Source organism: Nicotiana tomentosiformis, chromosome 9, assembly GCF_000390325.3.
Source record: "Nicotiana tomentosiformis chromosome 9, ASM39032v3, whole genome shotgun sequence".
Classification (NCBI taxonomy): Eukaryota; Viridiplantae; Streptophyta; class Magnoliopsida; order Solanales; family Solanaceae; genus Nicotiana; species Nicotiana tomentosiformis.
In genome coordinates this window covers 65,472,499-65,493,694 of record NC_090820.1, presented here as the reverse complement: position 1 = coordinate 65,493,694, position 21,196 = coordinate 65,472,499, and the positions used below count along the sequence as shown (strand labels likewise).

At 41.7% G+C, this 21,196-nt stretch overlaps 1 long non-coding RNA gene across 1 annotated transcript; it reads right to left on the bottom strand.

Moving 5' to 3' along the window:
- Positions 1–5,428: 5,428 nt before the first annotated feature.
- LOC117275770 (uncharacterized) lies at positions 5,429–20,793 on the bottom strand. Its single transcript, XR_011410872.1, has 3 exons — positions 19,924–20,793; positions 17,488–19,849; positions 5,429–5,731 (listed from the first exon to the last, which is right to left on the bottom strand). It is a non-coding gene; the product is annotated as an uncharacterized lncRNA (long non-coding RNA).
- Between the last annotated feature and the right edge of the window lie 403 nt (positions 20,794–21,196).

Below are 21,196 nucleotides of genomic sequence, written 5' to 3'. Positions count from 1 at the left end.
TTAACAATTTATAATAATTCCCAACTCCGCTCGAAAAGTCAACAAAGTCCACCATCGGGCCCACGAGCCCGATTTTCAAAACATTTCGAAGATAAACTTTACCCATAACGCCACGAACTTAAATATATGATTTATTCCAAATTCCATGTCCAAATTTTGTGGTAAAATCCAAAAACATAATTTCTAGGTCTTCTACCAAAAATCCCACATCTTCCACTCAAATTGTTGAATTAACAAGTCTAAGTTCGTGTATTTAATTCACAACATGTAGAAATCACTTACCTCATGATTGACGATGAAAATGACGCTCGAAATCGCTCCATAAGTTCGCTTCCATGGAAGAAATGAAGTGAAAATGAGCCCAAATCCCCGCTTTTAAAACCACACTGCCCAGAAAATCCCACTTTTACGTCTTAAATCTCGCACCTGCGAGAACCCAGTCCAGGTCGCCGACCGCATCTGCGGTTCCTGTAGCGCTTTTGCTCTCACGCTTCTGAATTGCTTCCACCACAGGTGCGGTCTCGCTTCTGCGGCAAAGCGACTGCATCTGCGGTCCCAGCACTGCCCAACCAAAATCTGCTTCTACGCTTGCTTGGCCTCTTTTGCGGCGTCGCATCTACGGCCCTTTTTTCGCAGGTGCGATTGCATCAGTACATTCAGCAATACAACAAGGTTCCAAATTGATCTACGACTCATCCGAAACATACCCGAGGCCCCCGAGACCCCGTCCGAACTTACCAACAAGTTCCAAAACACGATACGGACCTAGTCGAAGCCTCGAATCACGTCAAACAACATTAAAATTATGAATCGATGATCAAAACCTTTCTTTCAACTTTCAAACTTTTTAACTTCAACGAACGCGTCTGAATTATACTTAAACACCCTGGAATGACGACAAACTTTACGTGCAAGTCACAATTCATGATACGAACCTATTCCAGGGCTCGGAACCCCAAACAGACATCGATAACACCAAAATTTACTTCAAATCAAACTTAAGAAATTCTTAAACTTCCAAAATGTCAATCGTCCATAATAAGTGCCTAAATGCTCCCAGACCACTCGATACTCAACTCGAACATACGCCCACGTCCGAAATCATCATACGAACCTATTGGAACCCTCAAATCTTGATTCTGAGGTCGTTTACTTAAAAGTCAAACCTTGGTCAACCCTTCCAACATAAAGCTTCTGAATTAGGAATTTTTCCATCCGAATCAATTTCGAACTTCCAAAAATTCAATTTCGACCATGCATACAAGTCATGATACATGAAGTTAAGCTACCCAAGGCCTCAAACCGCCAAACAACACGCTAGAGCTCAAAATGACCGGTCGGGTCGTTACATTCTCCCTCACTTAAACATACGTTCGTCCTTGAACGTTCCAAGAACTGCTCCGGAGTTGCCCCAAAATCACTGTTCAACACTTTGTACACCTACCCGTGCCACCCCAACCCAAGTGAGCACATTAGCTCGAGCCAGACTCAAGATCCTCCCTTTTATTTTTACCAACAAGCCTTAGGTCCAAATTCCAACCTCCGAATTTCTCTACAAGACCTGATTCTAACATATGAACGCAGTATCAATCTCCACACGCTGAACCCACACATGATCATGCACCCATGCTGAGATCACACAATACACCGCAAAACTCATTTGCCCATGGTAACCTCCTCCAAGCTCAACAGTTGCAAATTCATTGACTCGATGCCAGTAGTACACCTCATAACCCATGTAAGCCCGGTCTCAGTCCTCATAATACTGCAACGATGAAGGGGATGTGCAGGAACTCATAACCACCCATCAATTCAATAACTCACAGATTTTCTCCGCTTGACAAGAACCGTTACCTCATTCTGAACTGAATAGTGACATTATCTCTTTAATACACCTTACATAAATCTTATCGCACCGATTTAAGGTCTAATAATTTTGTCTCACCTAGTACATGTTGCTTAGGTAATAAGCCACCTCGAACACTGAAGAAAATCTCATATGATGCCATCAATGCGCCAACAAGCTACAATTCGAATATGACTCATAAGGAAGAATGAGCTCTAGAAAAGAACTACCCAGCCCGCATAACGAATAAAATGACTGAACAGATGTTATGAACCTTTCTCAGAGAATGAGAAAAAAAATACACAAATATAAGTATAGCGAACCATACTCAACATCTCACTGTTGTGGCGTGCAACCCGATCTACACATGATACCGTTGCGGCGTGCAACCTGATCCAAACATGACAATGTTACGGCATGCAACTCGATCCAAACAACATACCAGACGCGATGTGCCACCCGATCCATACATAACAATAAATAAGGAAATACCCATAAAGCCATAATGTTTATACCTATGAAATACCGGAATATCGACCACAAGCACACCAAGTGCAAAAATACAACCCTGGGGAGACAGATAGCGACAAAACTTGAGCTCGACTAAGGTGCAATAACGACAAGCTACACAGAACCACAACACACGTGCGAATAATCAAGTCATCTCACAACCCACATGGTATATTAGAGTATTACAGATAATAGCTGATGACAGGAACAACATCCAACACCCGAAGACTCCTCCATAAGCAGTGTTATGCTGAATGAACACATCTGACCCGATGTAGAGCATACAATTCACATTAGTTCTAATAGCGGACCTCAAGCTGGTTCCGCTCATCCTATACTGGCCAATAACCTTTTAAGGATCCACAATGACCATATTCATAACACATAAGAGCAGCCGTCAAATCTGGAACAAACTCCCACAGTGCACAACCAAAGGAATATAGCGCCTCTCAGTCATAACCTCTCCCATTGGCGACAGTACCAAACCTCCATACCTGATTTAAATCTCTAATAACCTAACGACTAACACGGCAAGCTTATACGATCTTCTTGTGGGATATATCCCCACAACCTTCCGCACCAGGCAGTAAAATTTGAACATTAATGGCCATCGACCACGTTATTTCCATAGTGCTAGTCAAGCTTCCGCATTGCAATACCCAACACTTCTTTCACAAAATGGGCTATCCTCATACTTCCCCAAATTAGTTCCAACATACTCTAAACATCTAAAATCTTCCCCCGCTCCTCCGAGCTTGTGACATTCTTATCAAAGCCGAACTGCAACCTTGATCCTCAACTTCCAATTTCTATACCGCTCACTGCACCTACCATACCGCTACGTGAGAGTCCAAGAATTTCATCACAACCCCTGAACCACCAGTATAATAAACACTTCATCGGCTAGAACCCTTTTCACTCCACTTATTTCAGAAGAACAATTGCAACATGCGACCGAATTCCCATGACCGCAGAAAATGCAAACATCCGGTCGTAGTCTAAACTGCCATAACTCTTCTGGAACCCATCTACATATCACATAACCATCAGCATCAAATACCTCCAAATCAATCAATTCATGGAGGTTGTTAAGCCCGCACGTATAGCCACAAATCACTTGTATATCCTTAACACACCGAAGGAACTGATCATTTCCACCACTATGCTAGTCTAAACCATTGCTAACTAGTCCAACTTCTTCCAATTTACTCCTGACTTGCCTGCGAAATAATAGTAGCTCCATTCAAACACATAGCAGACCTCAAACAACACTCACACCTAGTAACCCAGATCACAAGACCACACCATCTCAATACCCATGAGCTATCTCATACCCTCCTTAGGAACTCAATAGTATTTCCAACTGATACACCAGTTCTAAAAGACCTCTTGCGAATTCGAAGTTATTTCTCCCATTTCTCTAACACTGCACCATAGACTCGATGATAACATAGAAATTCCCTAAGTATTCTTCATACTCTGCTGCAAAACTCGGTCCTCAGCCACCTAACGAACCCAAAGTCTTTAAACGTCGTACCTTAATTCTTGAACCCACTAGAACTATTATTGAGAGTCACCCACTCTGACCTGGTCCCGAATATGTAACCAACTTCTAGTGCGTTGCTAGCACATGAACATTTTCAAAGAAGCAATCGGATGAATACTTTCCCTTATACCTCACATCCACAAAAAGCATAAATTATGAGTCATCCCCAACACATGCACATAAATCGATAAGGTGAAATGTAACACATATACATCAAATTCCTCTTAGTCATAACTAATCCACCAATGCACCGATAACCAGAAACTACACAAGCACACCGCCACGTACCTCTCTCATAGACGGTGGGCTCCCCCACTTAGCTTTACGCTACAACCACCTAGATCCAGACCCTACAACGACCTCTTTTTCCCAGTTACCACGATCCCCCACCATTACTCGGCCAAATTTCTCATGAGTTCTTGTTGGACTAATCATAACACATCCCGAATTATCTGCCCCAATCGTACACTCGACCTCCTAACCATCGTACCATCTTCTTCAAGCGATCCAAGCTCACCTCGTAGCACATGCATCCCATGTTGGGCAGAAAGTAGACTCTTTGTAGGAACCTCATCAAAAATCATGCAAGTGCTAACCTGCTCATAAGAGATAGCCCACTTGTGTACCCTCATCTCGACCTCCTCTCACTTCATTGTTGTAGTTGCATCCATCATGAAATCAACTAACGTCCCTGGGTTCACACTGATTCGCCATCCGTAAGAATTCCCTCATTCATTAACATCACCCGGAGGCCCAATAATATGTTATCAAGCCCTTCTCGCCACATCCAAAACTTCTTACGCATAGAAATCGCCTTAGAGATCATCTCCTTCAAACCATCAACACTGGAAATGTCGATTCGGTCCTGAAGTCGCAGCACACAACCATCTCAGATAACTTCCTCTTAGGTTCCATCTCACCACACCGCGCCTATAAGCAAACAAATGAAACCCAACCTGCCGATGAGCCTCAACGCATTCAATCAAGGACGGCGACACCACAATAGTAGCAAGAGTTCCACCAAATTCGGAGATATCATATCTCGATTGTAGGCAACACAAATACTGGGCTGAAATGATAGAACACCCCTTCATACGGCGACGATAATAGCCCATTCGAATACGCAGGGAGAAATATCTTGCACCACATATGCGGTATCATTACAACTCCTCGATGCCCAATTGATAGCAAGCACTCCACATCGTATAAGAATGGATAGAAAGGAAACGAAGGCAGACTCAATGGAATCAAATTGCACGACGAGGAATCAAGAAGGGAAGTTCTCCTAATAGCCATGTAGCCTCTCGAAGATAAGTACAGACGTCTCCGTACCGATCCTCAAGACTCTGCTAGACTTGCTCATGACTCGTAAGACCTAAGTAAACCTAAGGCACTGATACCAAGTTGTCACGACCCAAAATCTACTATAGGCATTACCGCTAGGCAAGCCAACGGTGAACTACCAACTTAATTGTTCATTTTATTATTTTTAAAATCATATCTTATTTAGATAGAGAGGTCAGTGCATTAAAATAAATCGTAGTTACGTATAATTTAATTAAAATAATAAGCAAAAGCGTATCAATGTAGAACAATCCATAAACAAATTCTAGAACACCCCCCAAAATCCGGTATCACAAGTGCATGAGTATCTACTAGAAGGTACAATAACAATACCACATCTGTCTGGAATACAAGTTAGATAGGAAAATGTAAATAATTCTGATGGAGACTTTGCATGCTGCGGATCATATCAAGGGATGCATCTCACCATAAAGTCCCTGCAATAGCCGTGCCTTTGCGCCCAGAAGACCACCAGAAATATATACCTACACAATAAGTACAAAAGTGTAGCATGAGTACGTAAATCAACGCGTACCTAGTAAGTATCTAGCCTAACCCCAGAGAAGTAGTGATGAGGGGTCGACATCAACACTTACTAGTGGTTCGATAAATGAAGTACAGTAAAAAGTAAACAAGTCTGAGGCATGGTAAACAAATAGTGCAAACAAATATAAGTACGTGGTACGATCCTCATCTGAATAGTAAACACAAGCTCTCAATTATCGTTTACATGTTCAACCATATATATATATATATATATATATATATATATATATATATATATATATACACACACTTGTCCCCACCAGATAGGTTGTCACAACTCAAATCAGGAGAACTTACAGATACACTGGCTTCTTGTCAAATATTACGCACAATTCTGCCGAGGCGAACGGCCCGATACCGTAAGAATATGATATTGTCGAGGCAAACGGCCTGATCCCATAAGAATATGATATTGTCGAGGCGAATGGCCCGATCCCATAAGAAAAAAATATTGTCGAGGCGAACGGCCCGATCCCATAAGAATATGATACTACCGAGGCGAACGACCCGATCCCATAAGAATATGATACTGCCGAGGCGAACGACCTGATCCCATACGAATATGACACTGCTGAGGTGAACGGCCCGATCCCATAAGAGTGTGTTACATAATCATGCCTGGGGCGAATGGCCCGATCCCATTAGAATAAGAAGCTTTAACGGGTCCTTGACCCCACTCACGAATATACGTGTGAGTATGAAATTTAAGGAAGCTTTTCGATGAAAACGCACAACGCGAGAGAAATTTGTAAGGGAAGCACAATTATTCTGTAGCTAATAAAGTAGCTCATCAAACCTCTACAATAGCGTGTTTATCACTCTACGCAAGCCTAGTTTCAGGTCGTAACGTGAAATCAAGTAACTAAGCAGGCAATAATAACTCAAACAGTACAAATAAAGTATGGTGTGAATCCTAGTCTACTCGAACATACTCATGAATTCTAGCATGCGCACGGACACTCGTCACCTCATACGTGCGCAGCTCCTACAACATGTAGAATATAACAAGAATATCACTTACGGGGTAATTTCCTCCTCACAAGGTTAGACATGAGACTTACCTCGCTCCGAAATTCCATAACCGGCTCCAACGCCTCTATAACACCTCAAGCCGAATGCACATCGATCTGAAACTAGTCAAACCATGTGCAATTTAATCAAAATATACTCCAATGCTTGCAATTTAACAATTTAAAATAATTCCCAACTTCGCTCGAAAATTCAGCAAAGTCAACCCTGCGGCCCACGAGCCCGGTTTCCGAAAGTTTTCGAAGATAAACTTTACTCATAACGCCACGAACTCAAATATATGATTTATTTCAAATTCCATTTCCAAATTTCATGGTAAAATCCAAAAACATAATTTCTAGATCTTCTACCAAAAATCTCACATCTTCCACTCAAAATGTTGAATTAACAAGTCTAAATTCATGTATTTAATTCACAACATGTAGAAATCACTTACCTCTTGATTGACGATGAAAATGGCGCTCCAAAATCGCTCCAAAGTTGGCTTCCAGGGAAGAAATGAAGTGAAAATGAGCCCAAACCCCCGCTTTTAATACCACACTACCCAGAAAATCCCTCTTCTGGGGTTCCAAGGTCACTTCTGCAGCTTAAATCTTGCACCTGCGAGAACCCAGCCAGGGTCGCTGACCGCATCTGCGGTCCCTGTAGCGCTTCTGGGCTCACGCTTCTGCGTTGCTTCCTCCGGAGGTGCGGTCCCGCTTCTACGGCAAAACAACCGCATCTGCAGTCCCAGCACTGCCCAAACAAAATCCGCTTCTGCGCTTGCTTGGCCATTTTGTGGCGTCACATCTGCGGCCTTTTTTCCACAAGTGTGATTGCATCAGTACTCAAGTCCTTCAGCCATACAACAAGGTTCCAAAATGATCCGCGACCCATCCGAAACACACTCAAGGACCCCGGGACTCCATCTGAACTTACCAACAAGTTCCAAAACACGATACAGACCTAATCGAAGCCTTAAATCACGTCAAACAACATCAAAATTACGAATCGACCATTGAAACCTTTCTTTAAACTTTTAAACTTCGACAAACACGTTCGAATTATACTTAAACACCCCGGAATGACGCCAAACTTTACGTGTAACTCACAATTCATGACACGAACCAATTACAGGGCTCAGAACCCAAAACGGACATCGATAACACCAAAATTCACTTCAAATCAAACTTAAAAAATTTTAAACTTCCAAAATGCCAACTGTCCATAATAAGCACCGAAATGCTCCCGGACCACCCGATACTCAACTTGAATATACGTCCAAGTCCGAAATCATCATACGAACTTATTGGAACCCTCAAATCCCGATTTCTAGGTCGTTTACTCAAAAGTCAACCTTAGTCAACTCTTCCAACATAAAGCTTCCGAATTAGGCACTTTTCCATCTGAATCAACTCTGAACTTCCCGAAATTCAATTCCGACCACGCGTACAAGTCATGATACATGAAGTGAAGCTAGACAAGGCCTCAAATCATCGAACGACGCACTAGAGCTCAAAACGACCGGTCAGGTCGTTACAATTAATATCTCTAATCCGTACGGATAACTCATATGTTGCACGGGCAACTCACGTGCCAATATCACAATCTGCTCGGTGTGGTCACATGCTCAATATCACATCCACCATGCGTGGTCACAGGCTCAATATCACAATTCGTCCGGTGTGATCACAGGCTACCAGTCCAATCCATATCACACAGAAAGCAGATATACAAGAATACATATACATGGTCAATGAACATCAAGTTTCATACTCCTGTACTGGTATAAGTAACATGCTATGGTATAGACATGTGCAAAGTGTGCTAACATAGCTTATCAGGTTCAATCGGGAGATTAACCTCTGAGTAACCTCAAACATGATAAAATAGCTCACAAAAAGGGGTACAAATTGGGGAAACATCACAACACGGTGGCTCGGTCCAACACCTGGATCTATACAATTAAGTACATAGTGTAGTATGATCACAACCGATCCCATGTACTCAGCAAGTATCAAAACTAACCTCAGCGAGGAAAATAGAAGCAAGAATTATTAATGATTCTTGATAATCACCTGCACAGTTCATAAATTCCAACATGTATAGAATAGTAATATGATCAAGTCATGAATCACAGATAAAACCACCTTGGTGAACATAATAACTAAACGTACTTTGCTAAGTCAACAAAACCAGTATATAAAGAAAATATGCAACAAATCAGGTAAACAGCCAAAAAAATTACAAGTAAAGATGAAATGCAATAACCAAATCAAACACTAGCCAAACTTTCCACAGAATCTCAATAATCCAACCAAACCACTAATCAGTTTTTCCTCAAATCCGCGTGTACACCATCAAGAAGAAACATGAGAGGGTGACTCTAGTGGGATGGATCCATATCCACGCTGCATGGACAACTCAGGTGTTGCACGGACAACTCACATGCTAATAATATCAACCGCACGGACAACTCACATGTTGCATGGACAACTCATGTGCCAATAATATCAATATCTCGGATCCGCACAGACAACTCACTTGCTGCACAGGCAACTCACGTGCCAATTTCACAATCTGCCCTGTGTGGTCACATGCTCAATATCACTTCCGCCATGCGTGGTCACAGGATCAATATCACAATCCACCCAGTGTGGTCACAGGCTACCAGTCCAATCCATATCACACAGAAAGCAGATATACAAGAATACATATATATGGTCAATGAACATCAAGTTTCATACTCCTGTACTGGTATAAGTAACATGCTATGGTGTAGACATGTGCAAAGTGTGCTAACATAGCTTATCAGGTTCAATCGGGAGATTAACCTCTGAGTAACCTCAAACATGATAAAATAGCTCACAAAAAGGGGTACAAATTGGGGAAACATCACAACACGGTGGCTCGGTCCAACACCTGGATCTATACAATTAAGTACATAGTATAGTATGATCACAACCGATCCCATGTACTCAGCAAGTATCAAAATTAACCTCAGCGAGGAAAAAAGAAGCAAGAATTATTAATGATTCTTAATAATCACCTGCACAGTTCATAAATTCCAACATGTATAGAATAGTAATATGATCAAGTCATAAATCACAAATAAAACCCTTGGTGCACATAATAACTAAATGTACTTTGTTAAGTCAACAAAACCAGCATATAAAGAAAATATGCAACAAATCAGGTTAACAACCAAAATAAATACAAGTAAAGATGAAAGGCAATAACCAAATCAAACACTGGCCATACTTTCCACAGAATCTCAATAATCCAACCAAACCACTAATCAGTTTTTCCTCAAATCCACGTGTACACCATCAAAAAGAAACATGAGAGGGTGACCCTAGGGGGATGGATCCATATCCACACGCTACACAAACAACTCACGTGTTACACAGACAACTCGCATGCTAATACTATCAACCACACGGACAACTTACGTGTTGCATGGACAACTCATGTGCAAATAATATCAATATCTCCGATTCACACGGACAACTCACGTGCCAATATCACAATCTGCCCGGTGTGGTCATAGGCTCAATATCACATCCGCCATGCATGGTCACAGGCTCAATATCACAATACGCCCGGTATGGTCACAAGCTACCAGTCCAATCCATATCACACAGAAAGTAGATATACAAGAATATATGTACATGATCAATAAACATCAAGTTTCATACTCCTGGACTGGTATATGTGACATGCTATGGTGTAGACATGTGAAAGTGTGCTAACATAGCTTATCAAGTTCAATCAAGAGATTAATCTCTATGTAACCTCAAATATGGTACAATAGCTCACAAAAAGGGGTACGGATAGGGGAAACATCACCGCATGAAGCTTAGAAATCAACTCAAGGCATATCATATCCTAAGCACCACTCCGAGAATGAATATATACTACGGTGCACGCACATGGGCTTAACCTCAAACACGTGCGGCACCCAGAGCACGTAACTATCACAAATAACTCAGGCAACTAGTGCCTCAACCAAGTTTAGGTAAGATACTTACCTCAAGCAAACCAAATCAATCCTCTAATGAGCCCTTCCAGTGTGAATCAACCTCCGGACGGCTCGAATCTATCCAAAATTACTTAATATCATCAATAAAAGCATAAGAACGATTCCAAATGATAAAGCTAAGATCTTTAACAAATATCAAAAAGTCAACCTCGGCCTCACACCCCGGAACCCGACCAAACTCACAAATTCGAACATATAAGTCCAAATATATGTGTTTCATCCAAATTTGACCTCAAATCGACCATCAAATCATCAATTTATACTTTCGGAAAGTTTTTACTAAAATTCCCAATTTTTTCACTTTAATTCACCATTTAACTGCTAAAATAAAGGTTGTACTTTTGACTAATAAACAATTCTGAGTCAAAAACACTTACCCCAATCCAAATCATGAAATTCCCTCCAAAATTGTCCAAATCTGAGCTCTACACCTCAAAATATGTTAAATTGACTAAAACCCTCGAAAATAGAGTACTTATGCTCTGTTGAGCCATACCCTTCGTGATCACGGAACCAACTTTGCGATCGCGAAGCACAATCAAACACAGCCCAGAAAAGGCCCTTCGCAAATGTGGTCCCACCCTCACGATCGCGAAGGCTAAAGGCCTGAAGACCCCTACCGGCCTCCCCTTTACGCGAACGCGTCTCCCCTCATGTGATCACGAAGGCCACTGCCTCCCAAAGCTACGTGAACGTGATCATACCTTCACGAACACGAAGAACAACCCGCCTGCCATAAAAAATACCCTTCGCCAATGCGCCTGCTCTGTCACAATCACAAAGAAGAAAACCAAAACTGAGAATCAGCAGTTCCAACACATGGAGAAATGGTCCAAAACCCATCCGAAACACACCCAAAGCCTCCGGGACCCTGTCTAATCACACCAACCAATCCCAAAACATAACACGGACTTAATCGAGGCCTCAAATCACACCAAACAACAACAAAACCATGAATCTCATCTCAATTCAAGCCTAAGGAACAAATCTAACTTTTCAAATTCAAAACTTACGCCAAACAAGCCTAAAAAACTCGGAATGATATCAAAGTTTGCATACAAGTCTAAAATAATACAAAAGGCCTATTCCAACTCCCGGAACCAAAATCTGAACCCGATACCATCAAGGTCAACTCTCGCTCAAACATATCAACCTTCTAAACCTTCAATTTTCCAACTTTTGCCAAAAAGTACCAAATCAACCTACGAACCTCTAAATCCACATCGGGGCATACGTCTAAGTCTAAAATGAACCATAAGAAGTTATTGGAACCATCAAAACTCCATTCCGGGGTCGTTTATACAAAAGTCAAACTTTGATCAACTCTTACAACTTAAGCTTCCAACCTTGGGACTAAGTGTTCCAATTTACTCCAAAACCTCCCCGAAACTAAACCAACCACCCCAAAAAGCTACGTAACCATAAATACACATAAGAAAAGCATCAAATGGGGTAAATGAACTAAAATACTCAAAATGACGGTCCGAGTAGTTACACATACTTTGATAGTACTTTAGCTACTCCGACTGCTCAAAAGTTCATTGGTAGGTGTGAGAAGATACTACTAGATATGAGTATAAAAGACACACATGGGGTAGCTTTCACCACCTTTCAACTATCTAGGATATCTAAGTCTTGGTGGTTTGTGTACTAGAGGGGGCAGACAGGTTGGATCTCCGCCGCTCTCTTGGAATGAATTTGTATCCCTGCTTATAAAGAAGTCTATCCCTTAGAGTTAGCTTGATGATTTGAGAAGTAAATTTGAGTACTTGAGCTAGGATTATATGATGGTATCTAAGTATGATGATGTTCACAAAATTGGAATTGCCATGCACACTATTTAATCCCTACTAAGTGAGACAAGGTTTCATGACTTATTGATGGTTTGAGGTACAAGATTCGGGTTATGTTGACAATTGAAGTTTGTAGTAGTACTTACATTAGTGTTGTGGATGTATTTATTTGCATCAAGCCCATGCAAATATAGGAGGATGCTAAGAGAGAGAGAGAGATAACATATCCTTCTAGACCTGCTAGTAGTGTTTCATCTAAGGGCAAGGGCGGTCATGGTTAGGGATCTTCTAGACCAACCCAATCAAGTTCACTAACTACTATTAGTGCATTACCGGCGCGTCATGGCCTACAACAGTAGTATAGACGAGGTGAACCACCTCTGTCTGGACATTCAACTTGTATTTCTTGTGGTAGGGACATCCAAGTCCATGTAGGAAGGAGAGAAAGGAATGTTTCACTTGTGGTGATTTTGGAGACTTTACTAAAGCTTGTGGTCGGGGTGTTACTACGGAAAGACGTCAGCTAGACCAAAAGGTTCATCAACTACTATTCAAACCCCAACTCATCCAGTTAAAACTACTACTAAGACTACTCAAGTAGCTGGTAGACAAGGAGCTCATGATATATGGGACCTTTTCATATCTTTGCAACGGTCAAACATGATGCTGATGCACCCAATGCACTAGTTACAAGTATACTTTCGGTGTGCTCTCACAATGCATTTGTACTCAAAGATCCGCGATCTACTTATTCATATGAGTCACCATACTTTATACCGTGCTTGGGTAGAGATTTTGCTTATCTCAATGATCCTTTTGATATATCCACTCTAGTGGGGGCGTCCATTAGAGTGGATAGAGCCTGTTATAGGTGTGTGACTTCTATTCAGCACATTGACACTATAGTTGATCTTATGATCTTGAATGGTGGATTTTGACATCATCATTGGTATGGATTGGTCGGGGTCTTGTTATGTGATGCTTAATTGCATTATGGCCGGGACTTCCTTTAAATTACATTACATGCGTCTTAAGTTGTTTAGGGTAGAGTAATTTTATTATATTTACCTATAATCCTTGAATAAGAAATGGACGCCAAGAATATTTTTAACAAATCCGAAATAGATCAAAGCAGTAATGAATATCTTTTTCTAATATAAATTTTATGTGCAATCAAGAACATAATTTAAGGATTCACTCACCGGGCGCCTCGCTAGTTGGGTGCAGGTCACTGGCCCCGAATTTGGGTCATGATATTATATTAAAAATTATGATGCTTACATTTAAATGGAATGCTTTATAGTAAATGAAGGTTTTGATGGATTCAATTCAAATGTTTATATGAAAGTATATACTGGAGCTACTATAGACATCTGAGTTGAGTGTTCATCTCTTCTTTAGGAGGCCTTCACTCCAGAACCACACTTGCACGTGTGGTTATTTGATACCTTTTGCGGTCTTATACTTGATACCATTCGTAGTCTTACTCTTGATTCTTTTGTGACCTTAATTGATGCTATTAACTTGGCTTTTTATTGTGCCTTCATGGTAATATCGGCTGCAAGCATTTCCCACCTTTCTATGTGATTCAAGATAGGTCATAAGTGCCTATTTTACTTAATGGATATGTCATAGTCTTACAGTATCCTCCCAACCATGTATGATTACATTGATCGCCTGACTATACATTTATGCTTTCAAATGTAACATATGAATTTGGGATGTTGTTATGAATAAAATTGTTCGTTGCACTTTTTCCATGACTTGCCCCAACATTTAAAGGCAATCTATACTTACTATGTTTATACTCATTCTTCTTATCTTATGTATTTGGATACATATATTGCTCATGTCTCTACGTGTTGATAACCACTCTCCTTATATATAATGGTGAGCCTCATACTCTTTTGATAGTGGCCTATAAAGACTTTTGATATGGTGTATTCATCTTAGAGGTTTCGTGATATATCTTATGGGTCATGTATATATTTTTGACAATTTATATTACGTTACCCTCGTGGAGAGTATTTTGGTTGTGATGATGTCTTAGGGCCACTTGTTGACTTCTTGAATATGTTTTGAATTATAAAAGTCTACATGATTGTATGGGGCTACCTGATACCCTATTTTGAATGTGTTTAATAGTACGAAGATGCTCGAATCTCTAATATGCATTTCTGACTTATGTTGTCAAGTAAGGTATATGAGCTCGCTTGATGGGGCACTCCTATTTTAGGGCGTGCTTTGAAATCCACCAAAATTTGTGATTTAAAAAAAATAAAAAATATTATGAGTTATTTGAATTCTTTTTTGAGAAAACATTTTGATATCCAACCGTAAAAAAAATGACCAAAATGGTCCTTAATGTATGGGTTTGGGTCATTTTAACCCTAATATATCCCCTTAAATGGTATATTCCTTAATATATGTGAAAAGATGACATATTTGATCCAACACCCTAAGGGGTCATTTGGCTTGAAGATAAACTATGCTGGGATTAGTTATACTGGATTAGTTACCCTGCTATTATTTTTTATTAACTGTTTGATATGTTGTATTAATCTTGAGATTGTCAATTATATCATTTTATTCTGGAATTACTATTCCGCCCTCTAGCAGGTATGTACGAGTAAAAATTGGTGTGATCAAAAAGTCCCACGTGGCAATTAAGATCTAAAAATCAAGTGATAGGACCCACTGCCAAGTTCGGAAGGTCCTGAGATTATGGTCATCGAAGGATTAAGTATTCCAAAGGTGGATGAATAAATTCGGAGATTCAGTCGACCTTATCTGTCGATTGTGGAATCAACATTACGCTGAAATGGAAGCCATTATCAAGGATCTGACTCCCCACTACCTAATCCACTAGCGTGCTAGCTCAAAACTCGGAATGGTAGCTATCTTCCTACCGCTATAAAATTTGCCCCAACTCTCCAAGGAGGGATCATCGAAAATCAAAAGGTGAACTCTCTCTAAAACAAAATATCATCTTGTGCTAGTCTCTTCCTCTAAGCTTTTTAATTCAATCATACTTGCGATCAGAGATCGCTCGGGCTTGGAAATAAAGAAGATTTTCCCCGTTGCAATGTTCTTTTAAATTTATTTCGTTATTTATTGTTTGTCTTTATTTATTGTCTACAATTGTTTCAAATCAAACGAATTGCTAGTGGCCCTTGAAAAATTATAAATTTAATTGCTTAATCTCAAACCAGAGAAAATTTATATAAACATATTTCATTCATGTATAAAAAGGGGCCCGTAACCGGGGAGTACAAAAATGCATAAGGAGAACTATGGACTCGGACTATGGTCAGGGGCTTTAGAAGCGGAAGTATAAGGGGAATTCAGGTCGTCATTGGTTGTCGAAGGGGCTGAGGAGTCGGGGTCAATCTCTTCCCCCTTTTCGTCTTCATCATCAAAGCCCTCCTCTTCCAAATTGGTAATTAGCCCCTGCATGTCAGGGGAAGGAAGTCCAAGCAGTACCCAAAGCTCTCTTGCCTCGACCTTAAGCTGAGAAAGCACGAGAGGAATATCTGGTTCGCCGATATGTGCCTCATGAAGGGTGTTAAGGCGAGTCTCCACAATTTTCCAGGCCCGGTCGATGACCATTCTCTTCTGTAAGTTGACGAAGGCCTCTTGAGCAGACTCCTGATCTCGGTTATTGGCTTAGGCCCTCTCCACAATTGCTTCCCACTTGGACCGTAGGCCCTAAACCTCGGCCTCTAACCGAAAGCAATCTTTCCTCGGTCTCACTTTCGTGCTTGTCTTCAAAGCCAGCTCCCCTTCGAGGGTCGAAATTATATCGGAAGCCCTAGATCACTCAACCCGGAGGTAGGCTCGCTGGCCAAAAATTCTTGCATCCTTTGATTGGCACTTCTTTCTGTGGCTTCTGTCCGCTCCTAAAGGGCCTCTTTCCCAGCTCTAAGCTCCTCGACCTCCTTTTAGAGCTTCTCATTTTCAACCTTCAATAGCTTATCATACCTCACTACCTCCTTGTCCATGGCCAGATCAAACCGAACCTTTTTTAGAGCCCCCGAGGAGAGGGCAACAAGCTGTTTAAAAAGATATAAAAGGAAAGAGGCTGATAACTCCAACAATGCGAGTAAAAAAAGAAAACTAACCATAATGTACTTTACCTTGGCGGCTTTATGGGTTATCTGAATCACTAGTGCCTAAGCATTCAAAGACTCCATCTGAGCACACTCGTGCTGATTCAACAACTTGGGGAGTTGTACAATCATAGGCCAGGGATCCGTGAAGACGTCGGCACTCCCGGGTAGGGAGAGACTAATAAACCTTTGGTCATCAATGGTTGGGCATGACGAACTGCCCGAAGCCTGAACTTGCACCTCGGAAGCATCTCTCGAGGGCACCCTCTCATCCGTAGGCGGCTCTACGTGGGAAGGTCGACCTTCAAGGTTAGGGGGTAGAGTGCATCAACCCTCCTTACCTCAATTTGGCCAGGTTGCCCGACTATCAATCCTTATTTTGGGATCAACTCTGCCACCTCCTTAGGCCTTAAGTCCATGGGATGAGGGGCCTCTTCATAAGATTCGACCATGATGGGCTCGGATAGGACCGACTTTTCCTCTTCAACCCTAGGGAGAGTCGTTCTTCTCATAGAAACCCGCACCCTTCAGGGAACAACGAGGAGGGGAAGTTCTGAGGAAGGACCGGCATTATCTCCTCGCGACACTTCGGAAAGTAGCCTAGTGTCATCAGTGACATATGGAAGATCTGTTGGTGCTTGTAGTTGAAAGGGGACTACACTCTTCTCGAGCCCCACCCCAGCAAGAATATCATTCATACTAGCAAAGAAAGAAAGTGATAATTTCAAAAGGAAAATACTCACAACAAGAGAAGAGGTTTACAATGGTATAATGATCGGATGCCGCCGAGCTCAACATCGATGGACTTCCAAGTCCTCGAGCATTTGTTTGAAACCTGCAAGATCTTGGACACCCAATCCTCGATGTTGGGAACTCTCTCGAGAGGCATCGCTACAGATGCAAAATTTTTTTTAAAAAAAAAGGCAAAAAAAATGATTTAAACTAAAATAAAATAAGGCAATTCGCACACTTATGATTGTTGTTCAATTTCTCTGTAAACCGAATCTTGTCATTTGTGTGAAGAATCTTGGTCGGAACAACCAAGTATCTCTTGAACAACCAAAAATCAAAGTCATCCTTGCTATCTGAGATGAGGGCATTCGAGCCTCGTTGCGTCATGTTAATCACTCCCCTCGGTAGATCTTATGGGGATACAGATGGAGCAAATGCTGGTAAGTTAAATCTACACTAACTTTTTCGTCTAGGTGGCAGCGACACATAATGAGCTCCCAGATCCGAGGGCTAATTTGTGCAAAGAACAATTTGCATGGGATGTACATTTCAACAACCACGCTGTCAATGGGAAGAGGAAATTCCATGGAAAAAAAGGTACGTGGTGATAAATGAGTGTCCGCGACAATGAGTGGTTAACCTTTCGGCCTCGCGGGGATGATCAAGAACAAGGCCCGTTTGGTCCTCCCATCCACAATCCTTCCGAACCTGGCGAAGGATTTCATTAGTAATGAGAGTAGGGTAGATGAAAATAGGGACATTCCGATCCCCTACCAAATTCTCCTTGACATTGAGGTCGTTGACATTTTTCAACTACCTGGGTACGATATTAGGGACCGTCCTCTCTAGATAAGAAGCCAAATCCACATTTTTGGTGGTCCTTCTCCTTTTTGGTGATGGAGGGAAGGTACAAACCACCGTTTTTTTTATATCGATGTTATATGGAGTTTCCTCCCATGCATAGAAAGGAGAGGCAGACGACGACTATTCTAAGGAGTGATAATTTTGAGAATCCATTAAACAAAGATGAAACTTGGATTTTGAAGAAAGTGTTTGAGTTGGGAAAGAGAGGATAATCGAAAATCAGAAGAAATTTCAAGACATGAAGGCTGAAAAGGATGAGAGAACGAGCAATGAGCCATCATCCTTCTTTTATACATATCCAAACAGTACATCCCCAAACAAAAATTACAATCGGTGTGACCACGTGTCGGTCGCATTAAATGGGCATACCGTCAAACGTCAGGTACTTGAAAGGATGCCTGACAGAACGCCGCATCTTTTCAAGTTATCCCTCTAGAGAAACATTGAACCTAGCTCGAAAGAAACAAATACTGAGAAAATATTTCGGTGACCATGTGAAGTCGACGTCATATGAGCACCGCTTGTCGCTCCACGCGTATGCTCTCTCGGGGACTGCGATAGGACCCATCGAGGCTTGGAGAGGTACAACTAATGCAATTCGGCATCACAATTTGTCACGAAAGGAATGAGAAGATTAAATTCAAAAGTACTCTTCATATAATTAAAACAAGTTTCATTACAAGACTGTGGTATAACCTCAAATAAAACAAACACAAAAGAAAGAAACATAACTTAGCTAACTAGGGAACGCCTTAAATCTCCTATGCAGTAGAACTACGCCTTCAATGGTCCCCACCTGGAGACTGCGAACCACAAGATCCATTCCAAGGGGTCGAAAGGTCAAGACGCGAACTTGGAGGTTCTCCGTCGCCTCCCTCTAAAGGGCCAACGAACCCCTTATTACCTGGAATCCCCCTTTGGGAGAGGTTGTGTTCAGATCAAATTCAACTACCTCCATGGACCACCTTGTCTTGTTTATCTCATCCTCCAGATCGGAAATCCCTGCACGAACACCCTCCAATGTGGATAACTTGGACTTAAGGTAAATACCATTCTGCGCCAACTCTGATTGCAACTTCAAGTGATCGAGCTCTTTGGCCACATCATCACTCTCTACTTGTAGCCTCGCCACCTCAGCCTGCTGGGCATCAGTGAAGTCCTTCCATGATCTGAGGGTCTACTCAAGGTACAACGCACACATCTTGGCCTGCACCAAGTCATAAGACAAAGTGGTATCCTCATCGGCCAATCGACTTGTGCTTTCTTCTCAAACAAAGATGCCTCTAAACTATCGATCTTGCCACTGTACGTGGTGATCATCTTCTCGACCTCCTTCTTCAATTCCTTTAGCTTGTCCTTGTTCAGGAGAGCTAACATCTCATAAGTCTTTTTGTCCAAAATCGTCGCGAAACATCAAGCTTCCCAGTCTTTGGCATGCCGCTTTAATCACTCTATGGTTCTTTGATAGAATGAGAACCTTCCTTTGATCCGGTTCGAGATCAAATTCTCCTGCACAGAAACAACTTGGCCTTATAAACAAAAAAAACAGAGAAGGCAAGGAGATAAAAGATTAGAGATATTACTCGGAGTGTACAATAAAGTTTGTCATCAGCCAGTACGGTTCCAGATTGGGCAGAAAAATCCTCCCTCTCCAAGGGACATATCAAGCATTCCATCCATGCCTTTCCTTCTCCCGAGTGATTTAGAAGGTTAACCCCCACCTCACATTAGTCAAAATTGGACAAACACCAGTGCTCGTCGAAGAACTAGTAAGGGAGGGAACAGAGCAGAAATGTGCAATGGATGAAGACAGAGAGGTCTCTCGGAGGGCTTGGCCACAACTATCCCTTTTCCACGGTCCAAGGAAGAGGGTTCGCCTCTCGCTGACTCTAAAGTAGGGGACTCCAAACCGTGGTCCCCGGTAACTTTTTTTGATGACTAAAAATTAAAGGGAGAAAACTGTCTGACCCTTTTCGGGGCAGAGTCAACGGAAGAGGGAAGCCTTATCAACACTTGCAGAGCAGCCTTCCTTAGTAGGATGCCTAGAAAGGAACATGTAAAAAAATGTGTCACAATAAGAAGCCCGAAGAGTTGAAATGCAGTTGGTATGGACCCTTAGCATGATCCTTGGTTCGCCACTCTGAGACCTCAGATATAAATCTCCAGGACCTCTCTCAGTTGTCAGAGAGGATGCCAATATTTTTTTGACCCACTCTTTAATGTCCGGAATACCTTCCGGAGCTACCAACGTTCCAGCCGAAAGAGGAGAAGGAAGATCGGAGCAATGAAAAATAAGAAAATGGGGAGGGTAAAATAAGAAATGCTAATGTAATAAAGGAAAGTGTACTTACGTCTGTCATTCCACCTCTCCGAAATAGGCATGTCTTCGGCTTGACCAACTCATGAGTGGGGACTGCAACGAAAGGATCAAACCACCCCCTATCGTAGTCATCCTCGGCATCCACGGGGATTCGATTACCTCAACTAGCCATCAAAATAATTCTCCCCCTAGGTGGCTCGGAAGCAAATAAATATAGAAGGTGAGAGAGAGAGAGAGAGAACGAAACATCGACTACACTTACTAAGAAATAGAAACACGCTACAAGCCTCCATACATTCGGCCCAACTTGGCCCAAACACACGTTGATATAACGACAAAAGTCAAAGATTATAGGATATATCGAGGGTTCGAAACCAAATGTGAACAAATAAGTATAGATGAAAGAGAAACCTGGCCTGTGGCTGGAAATTCTTTTGCTCGCCCGAGGAACGTGAATAGAGACATGATCACCACATCGACAATCATAAAGGATTAGGGGAACATGTTCTTCACGGACAAGGAAATCTATATTTTCA